We start from the raw sequence: 24,069 nt of genomic DNA, 5'->3' as shown, positions 1-24,069 counted from the left end.
TTTTTCTTGTAACCATTTCTGACTTTTATGCTTCATTACTTGTAATCACTTAAAATATTTTGTTGTAATTAATAAACTTGTTTCACTGTTTTCTCCAGTGTGTTTAAATTGAAGTGTCTGGGTAATTCTACTTAATATACCAGTTTATTATTCCCTAATAGGAATACCAAACTTAATATATTTGAACTGTCCAAGAGAAGGCTGGACAGTACAAGACATACATGTCTGGGGAAAATCTGGAACTGGGAGTGTGTTGGGCTCACTCTGCAGTATAACCAAGGCTGATGAGAGCCAGGGTGTAACTGGCAGGCTGCAGTTATACAAAGACATGCATGGTGTGGCTTGCATGCTCGAAGGCTGTTTGTGAGTGGCCAAGTGGGAGCTACTTTTGCAAGGCTTTGTAGGCACCCTAGATTGCAGGGCAGGGGTGAAACAAGCCCCACTAGTCTGAATTGTGCCCCAGTATGTCACACCCACACAATTAGTACAACTTATATCCGTGCCACTTTTTCAGCAGTAACGTCAGCAACACCCCAAATGATAGACTAAAAAGTATGTTCTGTGGAACATAATATAGCTCACAACTAACTTTGCAAACGCTTATGACTATCTTTCCTGATATACGATAAGTATTTGCAGGATCAGGGCCTCAGGAAGCAAGTTATGTTTTTCTAATAAAATATAGTCTGAAACTACTGAACAGTCTCCAACAAGGCACTTAGGGCCTCAGTCATATTCCACATTGTACACCAGTCAGTGAGGCCAAATCCCAGGAGAATAAAGCAGACACCGTAGTAGGATGGAAATAAATGGTATGGTTTGAAAAGTAAGTAGGAATCTATGGCCACATTATGTGTCTCCCCCTGCACAAAGCCTAAGCAAACACACTGGCATCCTTCTCTATGATACACTCTCTCCACTTGCCCCGCACCAATAGTCATTCCCTCCCTGTTATAAACAGATAGTTAAGGGTTAATGTCTCTTTCACCTGTAAAGTGTTAACAAACAGGGACCCAAACACCTGACCAGAGGACCAATCAGGAAACAAGATACTTGCAAATGTAGGTGGAGGGAAGCCTTTGTTTGTGGGTTTTGGGTTTGTGTGTTGTTCTCTCTGGGTCCTGGATGGGACTAGAGGTGCAACCAGGTTTCTGCCAATCTCCCTGCTACAGTCTCTTATCTATTTAGAATAATAAGTAAGTAAAAAGGCAGTTATAGTCTTTTCACTTGTTTTTCTTTATTTGCAGATGTGTACTTGCTGGAGAAAGCTTCTTTCTATTGTCTATAAGCTGTAAAAACCCTGCATATTTACCATCTTGATTACAGAGACAATTTTTATGTTTTTCCTTCTTTATTAAAGTTTTCCTGTTTTTTTTAGAATCTAATTGATTCTTTGGTTATCTTTGTAAGACTCCAGGGAAGGGAGTCTGCACTCACCAGGGAATTGGGGAGAGAAAGGAATGGGAGGAGGGAAGAAAAACCTGCTCTCTGCGTTTATCTCTGTATCTCTCTCCAGGGAAGAAGGGAGGGGGAAGGTAACATTCCTCTCAGGATGGTGATTCAAGGAGTTGAATCACGGTGGTCTCCTAGTGTACCCAGGGCGGGAAAGAGTTGGGAGGAAGAAAGGAGGGGGGAGGGAAATGGTTTATTCCCCTTTGTTGTGAGACTCAAGGAATCTGGGTCTTGGGGGTCCCCAGGGAAGTGTTTGGGGGGGACCAGTGAGTATCAGGCCCTGGAATTCCTGATTGGTGGCAGTGCTACAGAATCTAAGCTGGTAATTAAGCTTAGAGGACTTTAGGCTAGTACCCATATCCTGGACGCTAAGGTCCAGAGTTGGGAATTATACTATGACACTCCCATCCCCAAATACATTCACCCACCTCTACTTCCCTGTCCCTTAATAAAGTGGCTCTCAATCTTTCCAGACTACTGCACTCTTTTCAGGAGTCTGATTTGACTTGCATACCCCCGGTTTCACCTTACTTAAAAGCTACTTGCTTACAAAATAAAATCAACTGGAATATAAAATATTGTACTTACATTTTGGTGTATAGTATATATAGCAGTATAAACAAGACATTGTCTGTGAGATATTTGAGTTTGTTCTGACTTCACTAGTGCTTTTTATGTAGCCTGTTGTAAAACTAGACAAATATCTAGTTGAGCTGATGTGCCCTCAGAACCCCTGTGTGTACCCCCAGGGGCACGTATATCCCTGGTTGAGAACCACTGCCTTAATGCATATCCAATGTTTGTTCCTTCCACTATCCCAACCCTTCTGTCTAACTACTCACCCTACTATACTTACCTGCCCCCTACTCATACTTCTACATACTTTTACAATTCCCTTCATCTTCCCAAACCTATCTTTTCCCATCTGTAGTTACTCCAAAACTTTCTCTGTCGAAACATAGCTCCAACCACAGGCCAGAGTTCCTCTGCTTCCCTCCCCTCCTACAGGGCCTCCTGGAGCCACAGGATGCTTTGCTAAAAATCATGGTCTGGATAAAGATACTGGATTTATGGCTTATTAAAACAATCAGTAACCCACTAACCCTTCCCTTTTTTTGTCCTATGCCTGCAGAGGTACTGATGGGCTACTTCACTTTAAATGGTCTCTCAAAAATGTGTGTTCCTAGATCTGTCAAGCGATTTAAAAAAATTAATCGCAATTACTAGCACTATTAATTGCACTGTTAAACAATAATAGAATACCATTTAAATATATTGCAAATTTTCTACATTTTGAAATATATGGATTTCAGCTACAACACAGAACAGTGTATAGTGCTCACTTTATGTTTATTTTCATTACAAATATTTGTGCTATAAAAATAGTATTTTTCAATTCACCTCACATACGTACTGTAATACAATCTCTTTATCATGAAAGTTGAACTTACAAATGTAGAATTATGTACAAAATATAACTGCATTCAGCCTACAAGTCCACTCAGTCCTACTTCTTGTTCAGTCAGTTACTCAGACAAACAAGTTTGTTTATATTTGCAGAAGATAATGCTATCCACTTCTTGCTTACAATGTCACCTGACAGTGAGAACAGGTGTTCACATGGCACTGTTCTGGCTGGTGTCGCAAAATATTTATGTGCCACCTGCATTAAAGATTCATATGTTCCTTCATTTTTCAACCACCATTAGAATGCATCGATACTAATGAGGGGCTCTGCTCAATAACGATCAAAAGCAGTGCAGACCAACACATGTTCATTTTCATCGAGTCAGATGCCAGCAGCAGAAAGTTGATTCTCTTTTTTGGTCATTTGGATTCTATACTTTCCACATCAGAGTGTTGCTATTTAAGACTTCTGAAAGCATGTTTCACACCTCTCAGATTTTGGAAGGCACTTCAGATTTTTAAACTTTGGGTCTAGTGCTGTAGCTATCTTTAGAAATCTCACATTGGTACCTTCTTTGCGTTTTGTCAAATCTGCAGTGAAAGTGCTCTTAAAATGAACATGTGCTGGGTCATCATCCAAGACTGCAACAACATGAAATATATGGCAGAATGCAGGTAAAACAGAGTAGGGGACATACAATTCTCTCCCAAGGAGTTCAGTCACAAATTTAATTAACATTTTTTTAAATGAGCGTCATCAGCATGGAAGCACATCCTCTGTAATGGTGGCCGAATCATGAAGAGGCATATGAATGTTTAGCATATCTGGAACATAAATACATTGCAATGCCAGCTAAAAAAGTGCCATGCAAATGACACTTTCTGGTGACATTGTAAATAAGAAGAGGGCAGCATTATTTCCCATAAATGTAAACAAACTTGTTTGTCTTCATGATTGAAGAAGGACTGAGTGGACTTATAACAGTGGTCCCCAACCTTTTTGTCTGGCAGGCACCAGATGAAGGACCATGGCGGAGGTCAAGCACCCACCGAAATGCTGCCAAAATTTGGCAGCATTTCAGCAGTAACACCTCCAGATGCACTGCTTGCCACCGACAAGCGACATCATCGAGACGCTCGACTGCTGGCCAGGACGTGGGTGCATTTACATTGTTTTATTTTTGAGTGGAATTACATAACAAAAAAAAGTCTACATTTGTAAGTTGCACTTTCCTGATAAAGAGATTGCATTACGGTATTGTATGAGGTAAACTGAAAAAATACTATTTATTTTCTTTATATTATTGTTATCTGTAAAAAAGATAAAGTGAACACTGTACACTTTGTATTGTGTTGTAACTGAAATAAATATATTTGAAAATGTAGAAAAACATCCAAAAATATTTAAATAGTATTCTATTATTGTTTAACGGTGTGATTAATAGCGCTATTAATCTCAATTAATTTTTTTTAATTGCTTGAGAGCCCTAGTTTACACATATTTTGAGAGACCATTTAAAGTGAAGTAGTCCATCAATTGGTATTCTATTGTTTAACAGTGCAATTAAAACTGTGATTAATCATGATTAATTTTTTTGAGTTAATAGCATGAGTTAACGGAGATTAGTCAACACGAGGGCTGTTGATTATGTGTCTTTAGTTGTGACACTTCAAATACCTTTCCCAGACCTGAAGAAGAGCTCTGTGTGGCTCAAAAACTTGCCTCTCTCACCAACAGAAGTTGGTCCAATAAAAGATATTACCTCACCCACCTTGTGTCTCTAATACCTGGGCCCAACATAGCTACAACAATACTACAAATTTTAATTCTTAAATTTTACAAACACCAAGCCTGAAAATGAAATTAACTATTTTGAAATGAAGTTTACTAAAAGTGAGAGTGAGACATACTTTTGAACATTTAAGTGACCTAGTAGCACAAATCACACTTCAAATGGGACAAGATCTAATGCTGTAAATATGTCCACCATGACAAACATTTCTGTAATTTAAAATAAAATAATACTGGTTTAAACTCAATCATTTGAGCTGCAGGGTAAAAAGGAGTTCTTATTTTTTCACAATCTAAATTCTTTGACAGCCTTAATTTTAGAGGAATAGAAAATAATGAAAATAGCATACATGTTTGCACAATTACTTCTAAGCCTCTTTACACAGAAATGAAATGAGACTAGGTTTTATAGACACTATTAAGGGAAATAAATTAGAAGGGCTGTCTACACCTGGCTTTCTCAAACTCTTGGGCCTCTCTCATCTGCTTTTCTCCCATGTCTAGATGGGGCCTGATATCTTTGTCTTTTCATGTACAGTCTTGATAAGAAGAAAATGCAAATTACTGCCTGAGATTGTTAGATTTCCTGTGCACTTTTTTCCAGCTCGTACTAAAAACTCTTTCATGCATCCCGCAGGGCTGAAGGAACTTTCCGGTCGAAAACCAGACACCTGGCCACCCTACCTGGGGTGGGGGCAACACTAATTTGCTAGTGCTAAAGAAAGAAAAACTGTTTCTTCTCCATTCCCTATACTCCCCCTAGTGGTGCCCAGACAGAGTGGTGCTTCTGTGGAAAGGGGGTGGAAGCAGCCAGATGCCTCAGGGCCTTGCTGGCAGGAAGACAAGAGAGAACAGCCTGAGGACTGGGAGGACAGAACATGGGGAGAAGACAAGCAGTGGGGGCTCCCTGGATTCCTGGTTATCCCTTGAATATGTATCCCCTCATTATGTCCAATAAGCCTATTTCCTCTTAGTCTCTAACTACATTCCCCCTCAAGTCCCTGTTCTCCTGGGAGTAGTGGGGACTTGAGTCCCTCTACACATTATCAGTTTGAGTAAATGATTCCACACCTGGTCTGAGTTAGGTGCACAGAAACAAGCTCATCCATATTACTGGAACATGTCCAGGTGAAAGCTATTGCTATTGTAAGTGTGCTTTAGTAGTCTGGCATTACACTAACTGCAGTGATATATGAATACTGATTTACCCAAACTGATGGGAAGGTGGGGCTTCCTGAGCTCATTTGTTTTGATAACAGCTGGACTTGATTGTAAAATGTTTGAGCCACTGTCTGTACTGCAGTTTAAGCTTTGAGCCCTAATAAATCATGTATGAATTTTAAATATGGGAATAAATTATAATAAATGGAAATTCATCTGACTCATGATAATATTCAACTTTTGGTCATACTGCCCTTGTGTTTTAGCATGTAATACCTTTAGGCAAGATTAACTATTTAGAGTAGGAGTGATAAAGATCCATCATGCAGGTCAAGCGGCTAAGTTTAAACACATGCTATTGGAAGAATGACCAAGCATCTTTTGTATATTTTTAGTTTAATATTTAGTAAATTTTAAGTGATAACATTAATTGAATATAAACTTGTTCTCCAATAACAGTCTACTGCTTACAAATAAGCAGAGATATTCATGTGGAAACATTCAGGCTCATAATGGAGGGGTGTGGAAAAAAAAAATCATATCCTAGCAATAGTGAAATCACACCAAACATAAAAGTGAAGTTTTTTTTAAAAGATCTCCTAATTAATCTGATTTTGTAATGATTTAAACGAATAAAAACATGAGTTATAAAAATAGTTAAATTGCTCTCTGAATTCCTTCCTGTTGTGGAAGGAATCCTTACAGCTGTCATTGAAAAAGTTCTAAGCGCCCCATTCTAGTTTCATATTTTATTTATGGTGTATACACACACACACACACACACACACACACACACAGAGCAATCCCTACCATGGGTCTTCAGTGGTGTTTTAACCTGGCACCTTCACGACCAAAGTACACACCTTTGCCACTTGAGATAAAAAAGTAAGTCCATTAACTGGTGGCACTTTAAGGTTGTTTTCCTCTATATACATGTCAGCTCCTAGGTGGGGAGGCAACACATACTTTACAAGCATGGTAACACAAACCCCAATGCAGTATATACAAATTACATAAAAGCTCAGCCTCAGATTGCCTCTTTCTATGGAGGAAATCCAAGATGGCAGTCTTGAGGTGCTTAGTCTCCCTTCCCTTACGAAACAGCAGGTAAAAAGCAGCAAATTCACAAAAGTAGAATTTTCTGTTCTTTCTCAATTGTTTTCTCACTGACCAGTTGTGATGGAAAGTAGCTTCAGTTATTTTTATGAATAGGTTATTGCGAAGGAGCAGAGAGACAGCTACCAGGCACAGCAAGGGTTAAAGAAAACCTGTGGGGTCAGCTAGCCCCACCCCATTAGGGTGACCAGATAGCCAGTGTGAAAAATCAGAATGGGGGTCAGGGAACCTATATAAGACAGAGCCCTGAATATTGGGACTGTCCCTATAAAATTGGGACCTCTGGTCACCCTACAACCCATTATACCTGCAGCCAATGCCAGGCTTAGAAGGGAGAGAAAAGAAGGGAGCCTGGTTCAGTCAGGGGCTGACTGCAAAGAGGCAGGTGCTCTCTGTGTGTCTGTCTGAAGGCACAGACACAACCTACCTGCAAACACAGCCACTGAAAGCAAGTAAGTCTTCCCCTGCCAAGGGAAATCTACCACAAAGCCCCAACGGTGGGGAAACTGAACTAGCAGGGCTATGCCCCAAACTAAAGGACTTACATAGGGAACAGCTCAGACAACAGTTACTGAACCCCACCCGCATCACAGCTGGGAGCAAGAGCCATCTCCCCTGTCTAGGTGTGTGAGTGGCCCAGGACACTGAGCCAGGACTGGAGAAAAAGGAGGGCAGGTCCCCCACTCCAGTCCCTAACCAACGATCTAGCCGCAAGGCTGCCCTGCCACTGAGCGCCCTATCACAAATTGTGGAGAATGTGGGCATGACCCCATTTCCTGCTGCAGGGAGTTAAAAACAAACAAAAAAGGGGCACAGAGAGAGAGAAAACCCACCCCATGCCAAGCCCTTGCATGGAGGTGGAACAGCTGCTGAAATGGATGGCCGAGCAAAACACCCAGCAACAACAGCAACTCCTGCAGCAGATGGGTATGCAACAGTAGCAGCAAATTTGCTAATTGGCAGCCTAGCAGCAGCAACAACAGCTGGTCTAACAGGTGGCCTCCATTTTGCAACCCGCTGCCCCAGCAGATCTCCCTAACCCTGCCCCTATTGGCCTTGCCAGAACGGGGTCTGACAATGATCCTGAGGCTTTCTTAGAGACTTTTGAATAGGTGGCCATGGTAGCCCAGTGGCCCTGAGCAGGGCCAGCTCCAGGCACCAGAAAACCAAGCATGTGCTTGCGGCGGCACATTTTCAGGGACGGCATTCCAGCCATTTTTTTTTTTTTTTTTTTTTTTTTTTTTTTTTTTTTTTTTTGCGCTTCAGGTGGCAAAAGCCTAGAGGCTGCCCTGGTAGCAGCAGTGCATTGTGCGTGGAGGGTGTCCTGGGGCCACTGCAGTTTGTGCTGCACCTTGTGGGGGCCAGGCAGGCTCTGAGCAGGGAACACTTGGGCTGAGGGCGACCCCATGGGGCACATTGGGCTGCGTGCAGGTGCCGCAGGGCAGCTGCCCCCCAGTGCCACAGCCAGGGCTGGGCAAAGCAGCCCGAGCCACCCAGGGACTGCGGCAGGGCGGCCAGAAGCAGCAGCAGGGACATAGAGGACAGGATGCTTCCATGTGGGGCCCGTGTCCTGCTCTGCAGGGCTCACTGGGGCTACTCTGCCCCGGCTACTCTGCCCCGGCTCCTCAGCCCCCTGCCAGGGCGGTCCTCTGGCTCTGCCCTCCTGGGTCCCAGCCAGTTCTGGAGGCGGAAGCCCTGGCAGGAGGGACCCTGGGCTAAGGTGCAGCCCAGGAGCCCTACTGCTTACCCTGATCCTGCCAGCACTGGACTGGCTGGGGACAAGGAGGGAGTGGGCAGAGTCAGTACTAGTTGGGGGTCACGAGAGCCCAGGGCTGGGATGAGGGGCAGCCAAAAATTTTTTTGCTTGGGGCAGCCAAAAACCTAGAGCCGACCCTGGCCCTGAGACCAATGGGCTGCACTGCTGGCCCTATACTTAACTGGAGTAGCACACACCGTATACCCACGCTTTAGACACCACTGCTGCTGCCCAGGACTACGCCCAAGTCAAGGCAGTGATCCTTGAAACCCTAAATATTTCAGAGAAAACGTTCTGGCAATGCTTCCATGGGGACTGGTACCTGTGGGGGGTCCAACCCCACCTGGTCACCCAGAAGCTGCATGACTCATGCTGGAGATGGCTCAAACCAGAAGTAAAGACCAGTGCAGGTCGCTGAATGGGTCCTACTAGAGCAATTTGTCCAGATCCTGCCCCCCTGGGGGAAGAGAGTAGGTGTTGTGGCATCACCCTGACACCATGACAGAAGCCATTCAGTTCATGGAGAACTACCTAGCCACCAGAACTCGGGGAGGCGCATCATCACCCGAGCACCCAGGTACCAAGGCAGAAAACCTCACATGCCACCCAAGAGCAGGACCAGTGTTTCACGTGTGGCCATTCTGGGGACTGGTCCAGAGACTGCCTGTACATAGAATGTAGCTTTGGGAAGATCTGGACTCTGCAGGACGAGCATGCCCCAGGGACCCAGCGAAAGCTGAGCATCTTGCTGTGGGTAAATGGGAAAGAAGTGATTGAATTCATAGATTCATGATGTGCCCAAACCCTGGTACGAAGTACAGTGGTGTCTAATCCTGGCCCACCTCAGGACACCATCATGTTGCAGTGTGTGCATGGGGATGTGAGGGCCTACCCCCACACGGAAGTGACTTTAACAGGCAAACGCGAAGAGCCGCCGATAGTCAGTCTGGCCCCGACACTGGCCTACCCGCTTATCTTAGGCCAGAACTGGGACTATTTTGGGCAACCGTTAGCAAACCTGCTGGTGCCCTTGTCCAACGATCGAGGATCCCAGACACCGGCCAGCCTGAAGCAGTGACCCTTGCAGGCTTGGGGAAAGTTGCTGACACTGGTAAAGAGGCATCACAGACCTCAGTGCCAACTCAGGCCCACCAGGTCCCCTCCCAGCCAGAAGGGGAACTTACCCCATTACCCGAATCAGAGATCCTGACTCACCTCTCTAACTTTATGGAGGAGAAAGAGGCTGACGACACCCCGAGCCGCAAATGGCAGTGGTGAATGGGGAGACTGTTGAACCCCACGAAGAGGGACGGTTCCCACGCTTCGAGATTCAAGGTGATCGTCTGTACCACACAGAGAAAGATCAACCAACCAAAGATGTTCCACATCAGTTCTTGGTGTCCCAGCCTTACCGGAAGAAAGTTATACCGGAAGAAAGTTATATCTCTTATTTGTGGTTGGAGAAGTACCGCAGTCTTCCACTGGTTTCTCACCATTTGAACTCTTACATGGGAGGCAAACCTGGGGGATTTTAGACCTCGTTCGAGAAATGTGGGAGGTGCAACCATCCCGAGCCGACAACGTGGTACAGTATGTGCTAAACCTGCAGGAGAAACTTGAGGCCCTAGTTCATTTGCCAGGGAGAATCTCCTACATGCCCAACAAGCAGCCTACAATAAGTGAGCACGTCTCCAGGAGTTTCAGCCCGGTGACTGGGTGCTATTATTATTGGGCCTGCTGGCAAGGACCATACAAGGTGATCCAGCGTGTGGGGCAGGTGAACTAAGAAATCAAGCAAAAAGACAAATGTAAGGATATAACGGATCTATCATGTGAATCTGTTAAAAACATGGAAAGCTCAGAAAGGCTTACTAATAGCACCCTACCCACCGGAGTCTGAACAAGGCCCACGAACCCTGGGGTGGTCAAGATTGGGGATAATCTTAACCCCAAGCAGAGAGGTCAGGCACAAGAATTGATCGCTGCCTTCTCTTCCGTTTTCTCAACCCAACCAGGGCGGACTCACCTGACAACTCATACTCAGATGGAATCAGGCGTTAATATGAGAACCCCCCGCCCCTTCCCAAGAAGCTTAGAAAGACCATGAGAGATGAGCTCCGCTCAATGATCGCATTAGGGATGATTCAGGGGTCATTCAACAACTGGAAAAGTCCTGTGGTTCTGGTACCTAAGTCTGAGGGAAGCACTCCCTTTTGAATAGACTTCCGCAAGGTCAATGTAGTATCAAAGTTTGATGCCTATCTGATGCCTCACGTTGATCAACTGCTCATCTGGCTCGGAAAGGCGAAATACATCACAACTTTAGACTTAAAGGGCTATTCACAGAACCCCCTCACTCCTGAGTCCGGGGAAGTGGGGGGGGGGAAAGAAACACTTTCTCCACCCCCTTCAGGCTTTTCCAGTTCCAGACTATGCCCATCGGCTTGCATGGGGCCACAGCCACATTTCAGTAGCTAAAGGACTGAATTCTCTGCCCTCATAACAGATATACAACAACGTACTTAGATGATGTGGTGATCTATAGTTGCAACTGGCAGCACCATCTGAAACATGACCGTAGTCCTCGAGTCCCTCAAAGAGGCCAGCCTGACAGCAAACCCCACCAAATGTCACCATGGGAAGCATGAGACCACCTACCTCAGAAGAGGTATAATCCGACCCTTGGTTATCAAAGTCCAAGCCCTCCAGCTATGCCCCACACCATCATCAAAGAAGCAGGTATGTCAATTCCTGGAAGTAGCTGGATATTACTGCCACTTTATCCTGAGGTTCTCCTCCATTGCAGCCCCCCTTTCCAATCTCCTCAAGAACGAGAGTCGTAAAAGGATCCAGTGGACCACAGCCTGTGGAGGCGGCGTTTCAAACTCTGAAGGCCCAGCTCTCTCAGGAGCTGGTCTTCTACAGCCCTGATTTCACCAAGGAGTTTTTGTTGCAAACAAATGCCTCTGACATGGGCCTAGGCAACGAACACCCCAACCTGTATATTAGCAGGAAACTGTTCCTGCAAGTATTCTGTAAATTGAGAAAGAAGTCCTGGCAGTTAAATGGGCCATGGACTCGCTCCATTATCTTCTGGGCATGCATTTCACCTTAGTTACCGACCATGACCCCCTCCACTGGCTCCATACCATGAAGGACACAAATCCCTGAATCATGAGATGGTACCTCTCTCTCCAGCCTATCTCCTTCCACATCCAGCAGTGGGCTGGGAGAGCCCATCTGATTGTGGACTTCTTTTCACAGGATGGTGTACGACAGTTGCGGGGGGCACAGACCCCAAAGGGGTTCATGGGGGTGGGGGGATGTGTGAAGGAGCAAAAAGATGGCTGCCAGACACAGCAGGAATTAAAAAAAACCTGTGGTTTCTGCTAGCCCCACCCCGTTATAACTGCAGCCAATGCCAGGCCTGGAAGGGGGAGAAAAAGAAGGGAGCCTGGTTCAGTCAGGAGCTGACTGGTGAAGAGGCAGGAGCTCTCTGTGTATCTGCCTGAAGGCACAGACATGATCTGCCTGCCAACGCAGTCACTGGAAGCAAGTAAGTCTTCCCCTGCCAAGCCCCAACTGTAGGGAAACTGGACTAGCAGGGCCATGCCCCAAACCAGAGGACTTACATGGGGAGCAGCTGAGACAACAGGCCCTAAACCCTCAGTCACGGGTAGGAGCAAGATCCATCTCACCCATCTAGGGGTGTGAGTGGCCCAGGACACTGAGCCAGGACCCAAGAAAAAGGAGGGCAGGTCCCCTACTCCAGCCCCTAACCAACGATCTAGCTGCTAAGCTGCCTGGCCACTGAAGGCCCCATCACAGTTATATAAAAAAAATAATTTATTTGGTCAATATGCATATGTGAAACTCTAGGGATGAAATCCTGATCCCTCTGAAGTTAATAGGAGCTTTAGCACTAATGTTAGTGAGGCCAGAATTTCACCATAAAACTCTAAAAATTAATGAAAGTATTTTTCTAAATTGTTTTTAGTTCTTTTAGCTGGGGGAAAATGGACACAATCATTCAGTTTTCTGAAAGTGTAAGATTCCAACAAGGGATAATACTAATAATATAGATGGAAATGTACATAAGGAGCCTGAAATGCCACTCATGGCAAAGGCCTCATGTGGTTTATAAAGATATTCTACAAACACACACAAATTATTTTGTTGCTTTAATTTCTACAACCACATTCTGTTGGGCTTATGTTAGGCCCTCTGCTACATCAGGGAACCCTACTGCAGCTATACTTTCTCCCAAGAGCTCCAGCTCTGGGAAAATGGGATTTACGTTGACTAGTCCTCTGCTGCAGCAAACATCTAATTCTGCTCCTTTTTAGCACACTCTTCTGCCAGTGGGAACATGGATACAGAGAAAAAATATCAATCGCCTTCCCAAAGGCTGAGTAGTGAGGAGCAGAAGAGGTCTCGGGGAAAGAAAGTATTTTTTCCTCCCTCTATACAGAAATGTTACAGAATTTTCTATACAGAACTACATTATTTTCAACAAGCCGTCATATTCCTCCCAACTCTACTGCTGTGTAAAGACAACACCATAAATCAAAATCACTGCTCTGTGCTCATTCCTTCTCAGTGGCAGTTGAACCTACTTTCAACGCAGAATTGAAGGCTGCCTGGAGTTCTTTAATACTTTTTTACAAGATAGTCATCCCCTGTTGCCAGATGTATACCAAAGTTAAACCAAGGCCTTTATGAAAAGTAAGCATTTAGGCAAAACCAAGAGGTTTAGATTCAAGGCAGGAGACCCTGTGACAATATTCAGTTACAATAACTTGATTTCATTTATGGAAATGAATTTCTCTCTCATACTTTGGGGACAACTTCTTTTATCATGTTCACATGGGTGGCCCCCACCAAGTTTGACTGAGAATAAGAGTTATGTATGTACATCCTATGTATTGAATTTTGTCATGTGTAGAAATGAATATTACTACAATAGAATGACAGTTACTTTCAGTACCATTAGCATGCATTTCACCCAAGGTGTGGGAGACTAGCAGAAGGTCCTCCACAGCACTTAAGCCCCATATAAAGAAAGAGGAAAGAGACACAACAGCCTGCACAACTGGTGAAATCAGCTGTTGCTGCTATAGCACACAATAAGTCTCTGCAGCAGCCTCACTCATTGATCCCATGTAAAAGAGGATTTAACCTTCCAACCTACTCTGCACTCCACTAGCATTCTCTCCCCTCTTTATCCTCCTGCAGTGCATAGTGTGTCCACCAGTTTCCACCATTTATTTTAGTCTTGTCCTGGTCTGTTTAGGCTTCTGAGTGTCATGTTGATAGATCTGGTTTCTGTCTCTATTATTCTGCATAATGTTTCTCTAGGTCACCCTCTCTCTCTTTCCAGGTGGTGGCCATCTTATCACTTGCCACAGTAGTCATATTGGTGGAATCCTTAAAGTTTATCCTAAATATGTCCATTGCCATATTTTTATATCAGGTTTGATATTTTAGATTGGTTTGCTCTAGAATTCCCAGTGTAGCAAGAAGCTCTTTTTCTGATGGACTCTGAAGATCATCTAGAAGCATTTATGTTAGAATGAATAAACATTCTTAACAATTTCTTTGGTAATTTCCATGTTTCTGTTCCATAAATGAGGACAAACATGATCCTCTTGTTAAAAATTCATATTTTTGAGTCTGTGCCAATTATACTACTTTTCCAATCTTTTCAGGTTTATGAAAGTAGTTTATGCTAGAGGGTAAGCAACAAATATCAAAAGCAGCAGTGTCATCATCGCTGAACCTCTCACTCTCTAGATAGGTAACATTTTCTTCTTCTAGTATTTCTTCATTCACGCTAATGGTTACTTTTGGAACATTGATAGCCATATATTCTGTTTTCCTCTTGCTGATAAACAAACCGCATCCACCCTAATTGAATCATTGAACCCCCCCACCTTGGTAAGGCAACTCCCACCTTTCCTGTGCTGTATATTTATGCCTGCCTACTGTAGTTTTCACTCCATACATGTAAAGAAGTGGGTCATAGCCCACAGAAGCTCATGCTCCTAAGAAATTTGTTAGTTATTAAGATGCCACAAGACTCCTTGTTTTTGATGAAACAGAGTAATACAGCTGCCCCTCTGAAACTATTGTTTCAGCAATATGCAAATTTGACTCTGTTTTTAGATTTTTACTTTTATTAATCATTTCGAGTCAGTTATCCAGTTAATGACACACCATGGCTGACAAAGAATCAGAGTTGTATAATAATAGGGATACTGAATTTCAACCCATTCTTTTCTATCCAATAAAATACCCAGATTCAGCTTCATGTGTAGACACAAGTCCACTCACATAGATCTTATTTCAGGATCAGAGCCTTAGATTATAAACTCTTTGGGGGCAAAGGCCAGGCTTTTGTGTGTGTTTGTACATCACTTAGCACATCACCACTCCAATCCTTATTAGGACCTGCTATAATATAAATATTAAACAGTTATTTTAAAATATGTAAACATTGGTTAGGTGATTAATCATTGCTTTTGTCCCCCTACTATTTTTTCTGGTTAGCTCAGTTATTTATTCTCTTTTCTTAGTTTGATTGCCTTGTTTGTTGTTTTTAACCATAAATCTTAACAGGGGAGACCAGAGATGTATGCAACCTAGGGTCTGTTTCTGCTCCTACCACAGTTAAAGGCAAGATGCCTGGTGTTTTCAGTGGGGCAGGATCAAGTCCTTACTGAATAAAATAACTGCACAGCTTACAAAATATATCAGGTTTAAAACACCATGTTTGACACCAAATTACTACTACATCAGGCTCTCATTTCAATCATGTCCTCCAGTCCTTACTCAAGCAAAACTCCTATTGATTCCTGTACAAAAAATAAAGTGATCTTAAAATAGCAAATTTTTCCTGATAGCAACCTTCGATTCTCCCTTTTGTGTATCTCATTTTCATCTGGATTAAACAACTTCAATGGAAATTTTGCCTGAGGAAAAAAAATATTCAGATTTTCGTTCCAAAGGAATAAACTCCAGTTAGTAGCCATCTCCTTTGGTTGTACCATAAATGCATCCTTTATTCATCTTTTCACTAAACTAACTATTGATTTTCTGGTTGGTTTTTTTTTTTAAACAGACACATGAATGACCCAAGAGCATTTTAGCCACAAATTCTGGTTCCTGTGGTATGCAATAGGTATTTTCTCTCATATTACCATGTAAGTCCAAGGAAATGGAAACAGACCTCAGTGAATTAGGGCTTGATCCTGCAAGAGGCTGGGAAACTCTGGCCATCATCCAAAACACTTAAGCGAATAGTTGCATTAAAAAATCAGTGGGACTACAAGCATATGTAAATAATAAACTCCATCACAGGTCAGCAGTTGGGATTGAACCTGGGACTACTTATGTAATTACAGGTTAAATGCTAGGCTGGATTGCTCAGTACCTTTCAGGATTGAACCCTTAATGCCTTACTGTTTTAATCTGATTATGGAGCTTTCCATGAAAATAAAATAACCCTTGGATTCTGACAAAATTATAATGGGTAAAAATCATCAGTTGTAGCTCACTTCTGTTCAAGGAGAGCAATCTTACTATACTAAACTCTTAAGTACCAGAGGGGTAGCCCTGTTAGTCTGGATCTGTGAGTCAGTATCCCTTTAGCAATACTGCACTTTCACGCTGGCGCTAACAAATGAGCAACAAGTGAAATATGTTTCTATGCCAACATCATAGTAATTTGAAGAATAAAATCATGTGTAATTTATATCTAAAGCAGCTTATCTCCCTGTATGGAGTGCTGTTTTCTGCTAATGACAAAAGATTTATTGTCCCATAATTATATTCAAAGTATTTTTTGCTACAACTAAATGCTACTGGCAATATATACACTAAAATGTTCCAAACTTAAAACAATGTAGCAGTATTTCCAAATTATTCAGCTACAGTTTCTATACAATGAAAACATATTTTGCTGCTTTTAAAGTTTCTATATTTTGCATAGAGTGTTTTAGAAACAAATGAGAGGGAAATTTGATAGGAGCCATATAAATACCTACAAAGCAAAAAAGCCCCATCACTTTATAGGAGTGCCTTTTATTTACAGCAAAATAAGAGAACAACCACTTCTGTATCAATTTAGAATCAAGATAAATCACAAAATAGGAAACCTATGATGACAGAATTTTATTGAACCATATAATCCTCATCCTTTAAAAGCGTAATAATAAAATGCAGCTCAATCTCATGTTGCAACTGGTTGTTTTGCAACTGGTGTTATACCAAAAGGACAAATTAAGGGAATTATCCCCTTTTCAAACAGTAAAGACACTTATTTTGTATATTTAACTATTGACTAAAATATACTATGCTAAGAATTTAAATGAATACACAATTTTGCATCAACATATTGCATGATCATTGATTAATGAAAAAATTAAACCTCCTCAATCCTAAAATATTGACTAGATAAGTGTTTTCAATTCTGCAGAACAACATATGGATTGAATTCTATGTAACTATTGTTAATTATTGTGCCTAGGAAGAAATTTAAAATATCTAACAATTCTCTAAACTGTAGCTGTAGTCTACTTTAGGAGCATACTAATAAGCTTCTGTCCATTTGATGAATGATTTAGTAGTCAGTTATGTATGGATATAAGGAAACAATACAATCTCCTTGGTAGTTTCCATCTGTCTCTCACCAATAATCAGTACACCACCATTTCTGTCAAAGCAAACCTAAAGCTGAACAAAAATCGAAGTTCTATACAAATAAATACGAACAGGCAAACTAGCCTTGGGGAAAAGCACAACCGTTTTGCTTCCACTCCTCACTAGCGACCCCTGCCAAGGAGTCGATCGCAGCCTGTGAAGTATTCCGGAATTGTGAGCCCACAACAAAAGAGGGTGTAGCAGCTGCAACGAGACCGGCAGCCTCCAGCATGTCAAAGGCTCTTTTAGGAGGCAGAGAGTTGGGGGGGGAGGGTGTGGAGGTGTTGTATTTCAGTCTGCCCATCAATGCCCTGCCCCCCCCCGCCCCAGGTTAGTGCAGTGAGTTAAAGGAAAGGGTGTCTCTCTCCTCCCTCCCAGCTTGGTAAGGAGTTTTACAGATGGGCAGAACAGGCGCTGCCTTGCTCTCCCTACCCCGTGTCTTCCCTGCCTCGAAAGCTCAGATTTGTGCCTCTCTTCCGAAGTCACTTCCGATTGACTCGGGAGGGTGCGGCGTGTAAATGGCGCTCTGGACGGGGTTGGGGGCGGGGGGGGAGAAGATTGGTTTAGTAAGACCCCAGCCGACCCCACCCCTCCCGTACCTGCAGTGACCGTGCAAGGTCTCAGCCGCTCAAGCGGAGAACTCCGGGGCTGCTCAGCGCCGACTGGGGGGCAGAGACCCTCTTCAGAGAGACGGGGGCGATTCAGCGGGGGGCTGGGCAGCCGATTGCCTGGCCCTTTCCCAGCACCATCCTGAGCGCGCCTCGGGCCGAGAGAGCCATGCTGAGGGGCGCGAGAGGAAGAGAAGCGGGGGCAGCGGCAGGACACTTATTCGGGAGCTGCTGGCGCGGGCACCTGGGCAGCTGCACCGCCAGCCAGAGGTTGCTGCCCCCTGCTCATCCCTGGGCACTGAGGAGACGCCATGGCCCCAGGCTCTTGGACCGCAGCGCGAGCCGGCGGGGTCCGGGGGCGCCTCAGCTGCTCTGGCTGCCGGGACTCATCTGTCAGCTGCAGAGGGGGGGAGACAGGCGGGAAAGTTTTCAGCTGCCGTGCGTGCGGCGCCGCCCCCCACCCCCGCGGGAGCTCCCGCAAACGCAGCCCGCCGGCCGGCTGGCCACCCACACAGCAGCGCCTGGCGGCCCGGCCCGCGCCCAGCCACTCACGCCCGCCCGCTGCTACCAGCCCCCGGGGGCGCGGCACAGCCCGCCCGCCAAGTTTCACCTCTCGCCTCCCAGCCTGAAAGCCGTCTCCACAGAAACCAACCCCAAGTGGTACACGTGGGCCACGGAGAGCCGTGGGGGCGGGCTCCGAGCCAGGGGCGCCACAGGGACCCCAGCGCCCGTCGGGGCAGGATCAAAGCTCCTAGCCGGAGCAGGGACCCCACAGCCCCTAGCACGGGGTAAGGGCGAGGCCAACGCTTGGAGCGGGCGGGGACCGCCCAAGAGCCCTGGGCAGGGGCAGGATCCCTTAGGCGGGTGGGGGGGCCCGGCCGCCCAGAGCTGGGCACAGGGACAGAGAGCCCTCGGCGGCACAGGGGCAGGCAGGCGGGATCCCGGCCCCAGCCCCTTTCTTACCTCCCTGCTACAAGAGGAAAGGCGAGGCGGTAAGTTTCTCCGCTCCCCGAAAAGCCCGGGATTCCCCGCGGCTCCCCCGCACGGTGCCTGCCCTTCTCCTCTCCCGGCTGCTCTGCGAGATCTCGGGAGAGGCGAGCGGTTTGCGCGGCGCTCGGCCCCCCGGTGCCACCTCTCCTCCCCCCGGCGGGGGCTGCGCTGCTCTGCGCCTTGGGGCCGCTGTGCCAGACTGCCGAGCTCCCGGCGGCTATGAGTCCCAGCTAGCCGAGCGGGGGAGGAAGAGGAGGAGGAGTCGCAGGGAGAGGCACTGATCCGGCAGGAAAGAGGAGGAGGAGGGCACAAGGGTACGGGGCTTGTATTAGAGGGGAGCTCTGTGTCTACGTCACTTGCATTCACACATTGCAGCTACGTGCTGAAGTGGGAATGCCCGTGTCTTTGGGAACGGGCAGGAGCGGCGCAGGGCAAACCATCTGAGGAATTTCCGAGGAAGAGCAAGGTGTCCCCACCCAGCCAGCTGCTGGGGAGCCAGGAGGCTGGTGGGGGGTGGGCTCTTGCACCCTGACCCCCAATTTGCATATCTGCCCATGCAAGACGCTGGCTCTTAAAAAGGGTGGCAAATAACCTCCCAGGAAGCGACAAAGCAATAACGAAAAAGAGGAAGGAGCAGGAAATGATTCACTTTATTTTTTATAAAAGCAGCAAAGAATCCTGTGGCACCTTATAGACTAACAGACGTTTTGGAGCATGAGTTTTCGTGGGTGAATACCCACTTCGTCAGATGCATGTGGTGGAAATATCCAGGGGCAGGTATATATATGCTAGCAAGCAAGCTAGAGATAACGAGGTCAGTTCAGTCAGGGAGGATGAGGCCCTGTTTTAGCAGTTGAGGTGTGAAAACCAAGAGAGGAGAAACTGGTTCTGTAGTTGGCAAGCCATTCACAGTCTTTATTCAATCCTGAGCTGATGGTGTCAAATTTGCAGATGAACTGAAGCTCAGCAGTTTCTCTTTGAAGTCTGATCCTGAAGTTTTTTTGCTGCAGGATGGCCACCTTAAGATCTGCTATCGTGTGGCCAGGGAGGTTGAAGTGCTCTCCTACAGGTTTTTGTATATTGCCATTCCTAATGTCTGATTTGTGTCCATTTATCCTTTTCCGTAGAGACTGTCCAGTTTGGCCGATGTACATAGCAGAGGGGCATTGCTGGCATATGATGGCGTATATTACATTGGTGGATGTGCAGGTGAATGAACCAGTGATGGTGTGGCTGATCTGGTTAGGTCCTGTGATGGTGTCGCTGGTGTAGATATGTGGGCAGAGTTGGCATCGAGGTTTATTGCATGGATTGGTTCCTGAGCTAGAGTTATTATGGTGCGGTGTGTAGTTACTGGTGAGAATATGTTTCAGGTTGGCAGGTTGTCTGTGGGCAAGGACTGGCCTGCCACCCAAGGCCTGTGAAAGTGTGGGATCATTGTCCAGGATGGGTTGTAGATCCTTGATGATGCGTTGGAGGGGTTTTAGCTGGGGGCTGTATGTGATGGCCAGTGGAGTCCTGCTGGTTTCTTTCTTGGGTTTGTCTTGCAGTAGGAGGCTTCTGGGTACACGTCTGGCTCTGTTGATCTGTTTCCTTATTTCCTCGTGCGGGTATTGTAGTTTTGAGAATGCTTGGTGGAGATTTTGTAGATGTTGGTCTCTGTCTGAGGGGTTAGAGCAGATGCGGTTATACCTCAGTGCGTGGCTGTAGACAATGGATTGTGTGATGTGTCCGGGATGGAAGCTGGAGGCATGAAGGTAGGCATAGCGGTCGGTAGGTTTTCGATATAGGGTGGTGTTAATGTGACCATCACTTATTTGCACCGTGGTGTCAAGAAAGTGGACCTCCCGTGTAGATTGGTCCAGGCTGAGGTTGATGGTGGGGTGGAAGCCAGACAACTCTCCAATACCAAATTCTACAGGCCACTTCCCTCAGATCCCACTGAGGAATACACTAAGAAACTACAGCATCTACTCAGGACACTCCCTACACTAACACCAGAAGAAATCAACATACCCCTAGAGCCCCGACCAGGGTTATTCTATCTACTACCCAAGATCCACAAACCCGGAAATCCTGGACGCCCCATCATCTCGGGCATTGGCACTCTCACTGAAGGACTGTCTGGATATATGGACTCTCTACTCAGACCCTATGCCACCAGCACTCCCAGCTATCTCCGTGACACCACTGATTTCCTGAGGAAACTACAAAGCATTGGTCACCTCCCAGAAAACACCATCCTAGCCACCATGGATGTAGAGGCTCTCTACACAAACATCCCACACACAGATGGAATACAAGCTGTGAGGAACACTATCCCTGATGATGCCACAGCACAACTGGCTCCTGAGCTCTGTGCCTTTATACTTACACACAACTATTTCAAATTTGATGACAATATATATCTCCAGATCAGTGGCACTGCTATGGGCACCCGCATGGCCCCACAATATGCCAATATCTTTATGGCCGACCTGGAACAACGCTTCCTCAGCTCTTGTCCACTCACGCCCCTTCTCTACCTACGCTACATTGATGACATCTTCATCATCTGGACCCATGGGAAGGAGACTCTGGAAAAATTCCACCATGATTTCAACAGCTTCCACCCCACCAATCAGAGAGCCTGATCATCTTCTCACTTACATCAGCTTTATACTAATGTAAAGCCAGAATACCTGAGAGGAGAATCAGGCCCAGAGGCTTTTCTTGTGGGATCAGGAGTTAACATTCAGAGAACTACAAATCATTGGAGTGTTAACCAATGTCAAGGCCAATGTTCTTGTTTTTAAAGGTCAATATGGGTATTCCTGGTGTCTAATAATACAAATATTTTAATGTATTGATTATGAGGGTAACTGCTTCTTTGAATGTATCAAGGCTCAGTAATTAGCTTAATCACTGAGCTCTTGCATTTAAATGAACGGAAGGAATGACTTTAATTGCAAGTAGAGGCATTAGGAATGTTATACTAATTTTTCTTCCAATTTCTATCTTTCAATTTACTGCACTAGAAGCCATCTATTTGCTCTAATAAATAGGGCTGTGAGTGAGAAAACTGTGAGCTTATCTTTTATAAACTTTCAGCAATCAAAAGCGAGACTGAGATATTTTGGTTTTCGCCTTTTGACAGGAACTGTTCCCTGGACTCAGATTTGTGCCCACTCTGGCTTTTGACTGGATTTGCCTATAGCTTTATAACACTCAGCTGTCCCACTTTATTAAGAGAGCTACTCTTGTAGTATTACGAGTCTAGCATTTCAGGTTCATAGAAAATAAAAATTAAAAGGATCCCAATTAGAGATGAAGCACTGTAGCCAAACTTGGGTCATAACAGTAGAAAATAACCAAAGGCCAGTTAAAAAATAACCGTTTTTACTTTTGCTAGAGCTTTCCATGGGACTTACAGCCAGATACTTTTACATAACTGAGCAATCCACCTTAAAATACAATAGTATCAAGAATTATTATCTTCCTTCTTTATATGACATAGAATGCCGATGTCCTCATTCATTCCTTACTAAGGCAAAATTCCCAGAGAACTTAGTAGAGTTCTCAATAAGGAGTGAATAAGGACTGCAGGATTTGGCTGAGTGATAATAATCATAAAAGCACCTTAAATGTACACTCTACTGTACAGTATGGGGAGAGATGTGACTAATAACTGGTTCACTGCCTCAAAAGTTTACAGTCTAAGGCCCTGATTCAGCAAAGCAGTTAACCATGTGCTTATGTGATTTGTAAATTAAGGGCTTAGAGGAAGGCTTAAAGACAATTCACAAACCAGTCACTAATAATAAATTACGAACTTGTAACCAAATTTCAGCTCTAAAAGAGGAACCTATGTCATTTTATAATAAATATGTTCCAGCAGAAAATGGAATTAACAGCTTTCATTTTTCTATTATATAGTTTCAGTGCATAGACAAAGAAATCCAAAACCTTTCTGTTGTTCCTCAGAAATGAGACACCAACTGTTAAGTGTTGTAAAAACATTCAGATTAACTGAGATGTAAATCAGCACAGAGCCAAGAGAATATTTTCAGAGCCATCTACTGGGGATTTGGTCATGTATTTCCTATTTACATTAAGAGGAATTACACAGCTAGGAAATGAATGCATTGCATTGTTGTAGCCGTGTTGGTCCAGGAAATTAGAGAGACAACATGGGTAAGATAATATCTTTTATTGAACCAACTTCTATGGGCAAGAGAGACAAGCTTTTGAGCTTACACAGAGTTCTTCTTCAGGTCTGCAAAATGTACTCAGAGTGACACAGCTGAATACAAGGGGGAACAGATTGTTTAGCATAAGGACCATTCAAGATGAAGTGGCCCATTAACACCCCTTCAGTTATAGGGGAGAAAGGAAGGGAGGAGGGAAAAAAGCAGCTTGGCATGGTGGTAGGGCTGTAAGTGGGTTATCGATTGTTGCAATAAACTATACATCTAGTGTGTGTCTATTCAGTACATGATTTTTAGTGTCTAACAAAGTTATGAACTTAAGCTCCCAGGGTCATCTTTTGAAGGTATCGTACATGTTTCCTTTAAGAATGATGACTGATCGGACAAATATAGAGTGATTATTCTGTAAAAAGCATTCACCCACAGGTGATGGTGTTTTTGTCTTTTATCATTTTCCTGTGCGAGTTCGAGAGTGTAGCGATTGTCTGGTTTCACCCACTTAAGTTATTGGGACATTTAGTGTACTAGGTGAGGTACACCACATGTTGTGATAAGCATGTGTAGGACCCATGGATCTTGAACAGTGTGTTGGGACATGGGCTGTTGATCATTGTAGCAGTGGAGATATGTCTACAGGTTTTGTATCTGTTGTTCTGGCTTGGAAGGGTGTGGTGCTGCTTTGAGTTGGTGTGTCCTGAGCTTGCTTTTGGTGATGGGCTTGGAGAGGCTGGGGGATTGTTTGAAGGCCAGGAGAGGGGGGTTCAGGAAAGATTTACTTCAGGTTGTGGTCCCCATTTTGCCAGCTAGATAAGTTGTCACTCTACTGTACATCCAGTAATTCATTTTTTGTCCATGATAACATTAATATGTGACGAGGTCCTCTTAATTGAGTATAGACTG

General features: G+C 44.7%; 1 protein-coding gene across 1 annotated transcript in view; it reads right to left on the bottom strand.

Moving 5' to 3' along the window:
- Nucleotides 1-19,154, bottom strand: part of TMEM200A (transmembrane protein 200A) — a 72,786-nt gene extending 53,632 nt beyond the window's left edge. Inside the window, exons 1-2 of the mRNA XM_030556297.1 lie at nt 18,956-19,154; nt 17,984-18,389 (exon numbers count right to left, since the gene is read on the bottom strand). The gene's annotated coding sequence lies outside the window, so the exon portion shown is untranslated. The remainder of the gene's footprint in view (nt 1-17,983; nt 18,390-18,955) is intronic.
- Between the last annotated feature and the right edge of the window lie 4,915 nt (nt 19,155-24,069).

This window comes from Gopherus evgoodei, chromosome 3, assembly GCF_007399415.2.
Source record: "Gopherus evgoodei ecotype Sinaloan lineage chromosome 3, rGopEvg1_v1.p, whole genome shotgun sequence".
Classification (NCBI taxonomy): Eukaryota; Metazoa; Chordata; order Testudines; family Testudinidae; genus Gopherus; species Gopherus evgoodei.
This window is presented reverse-complemented; position numbering and strand designations above follow the sequence as displayed.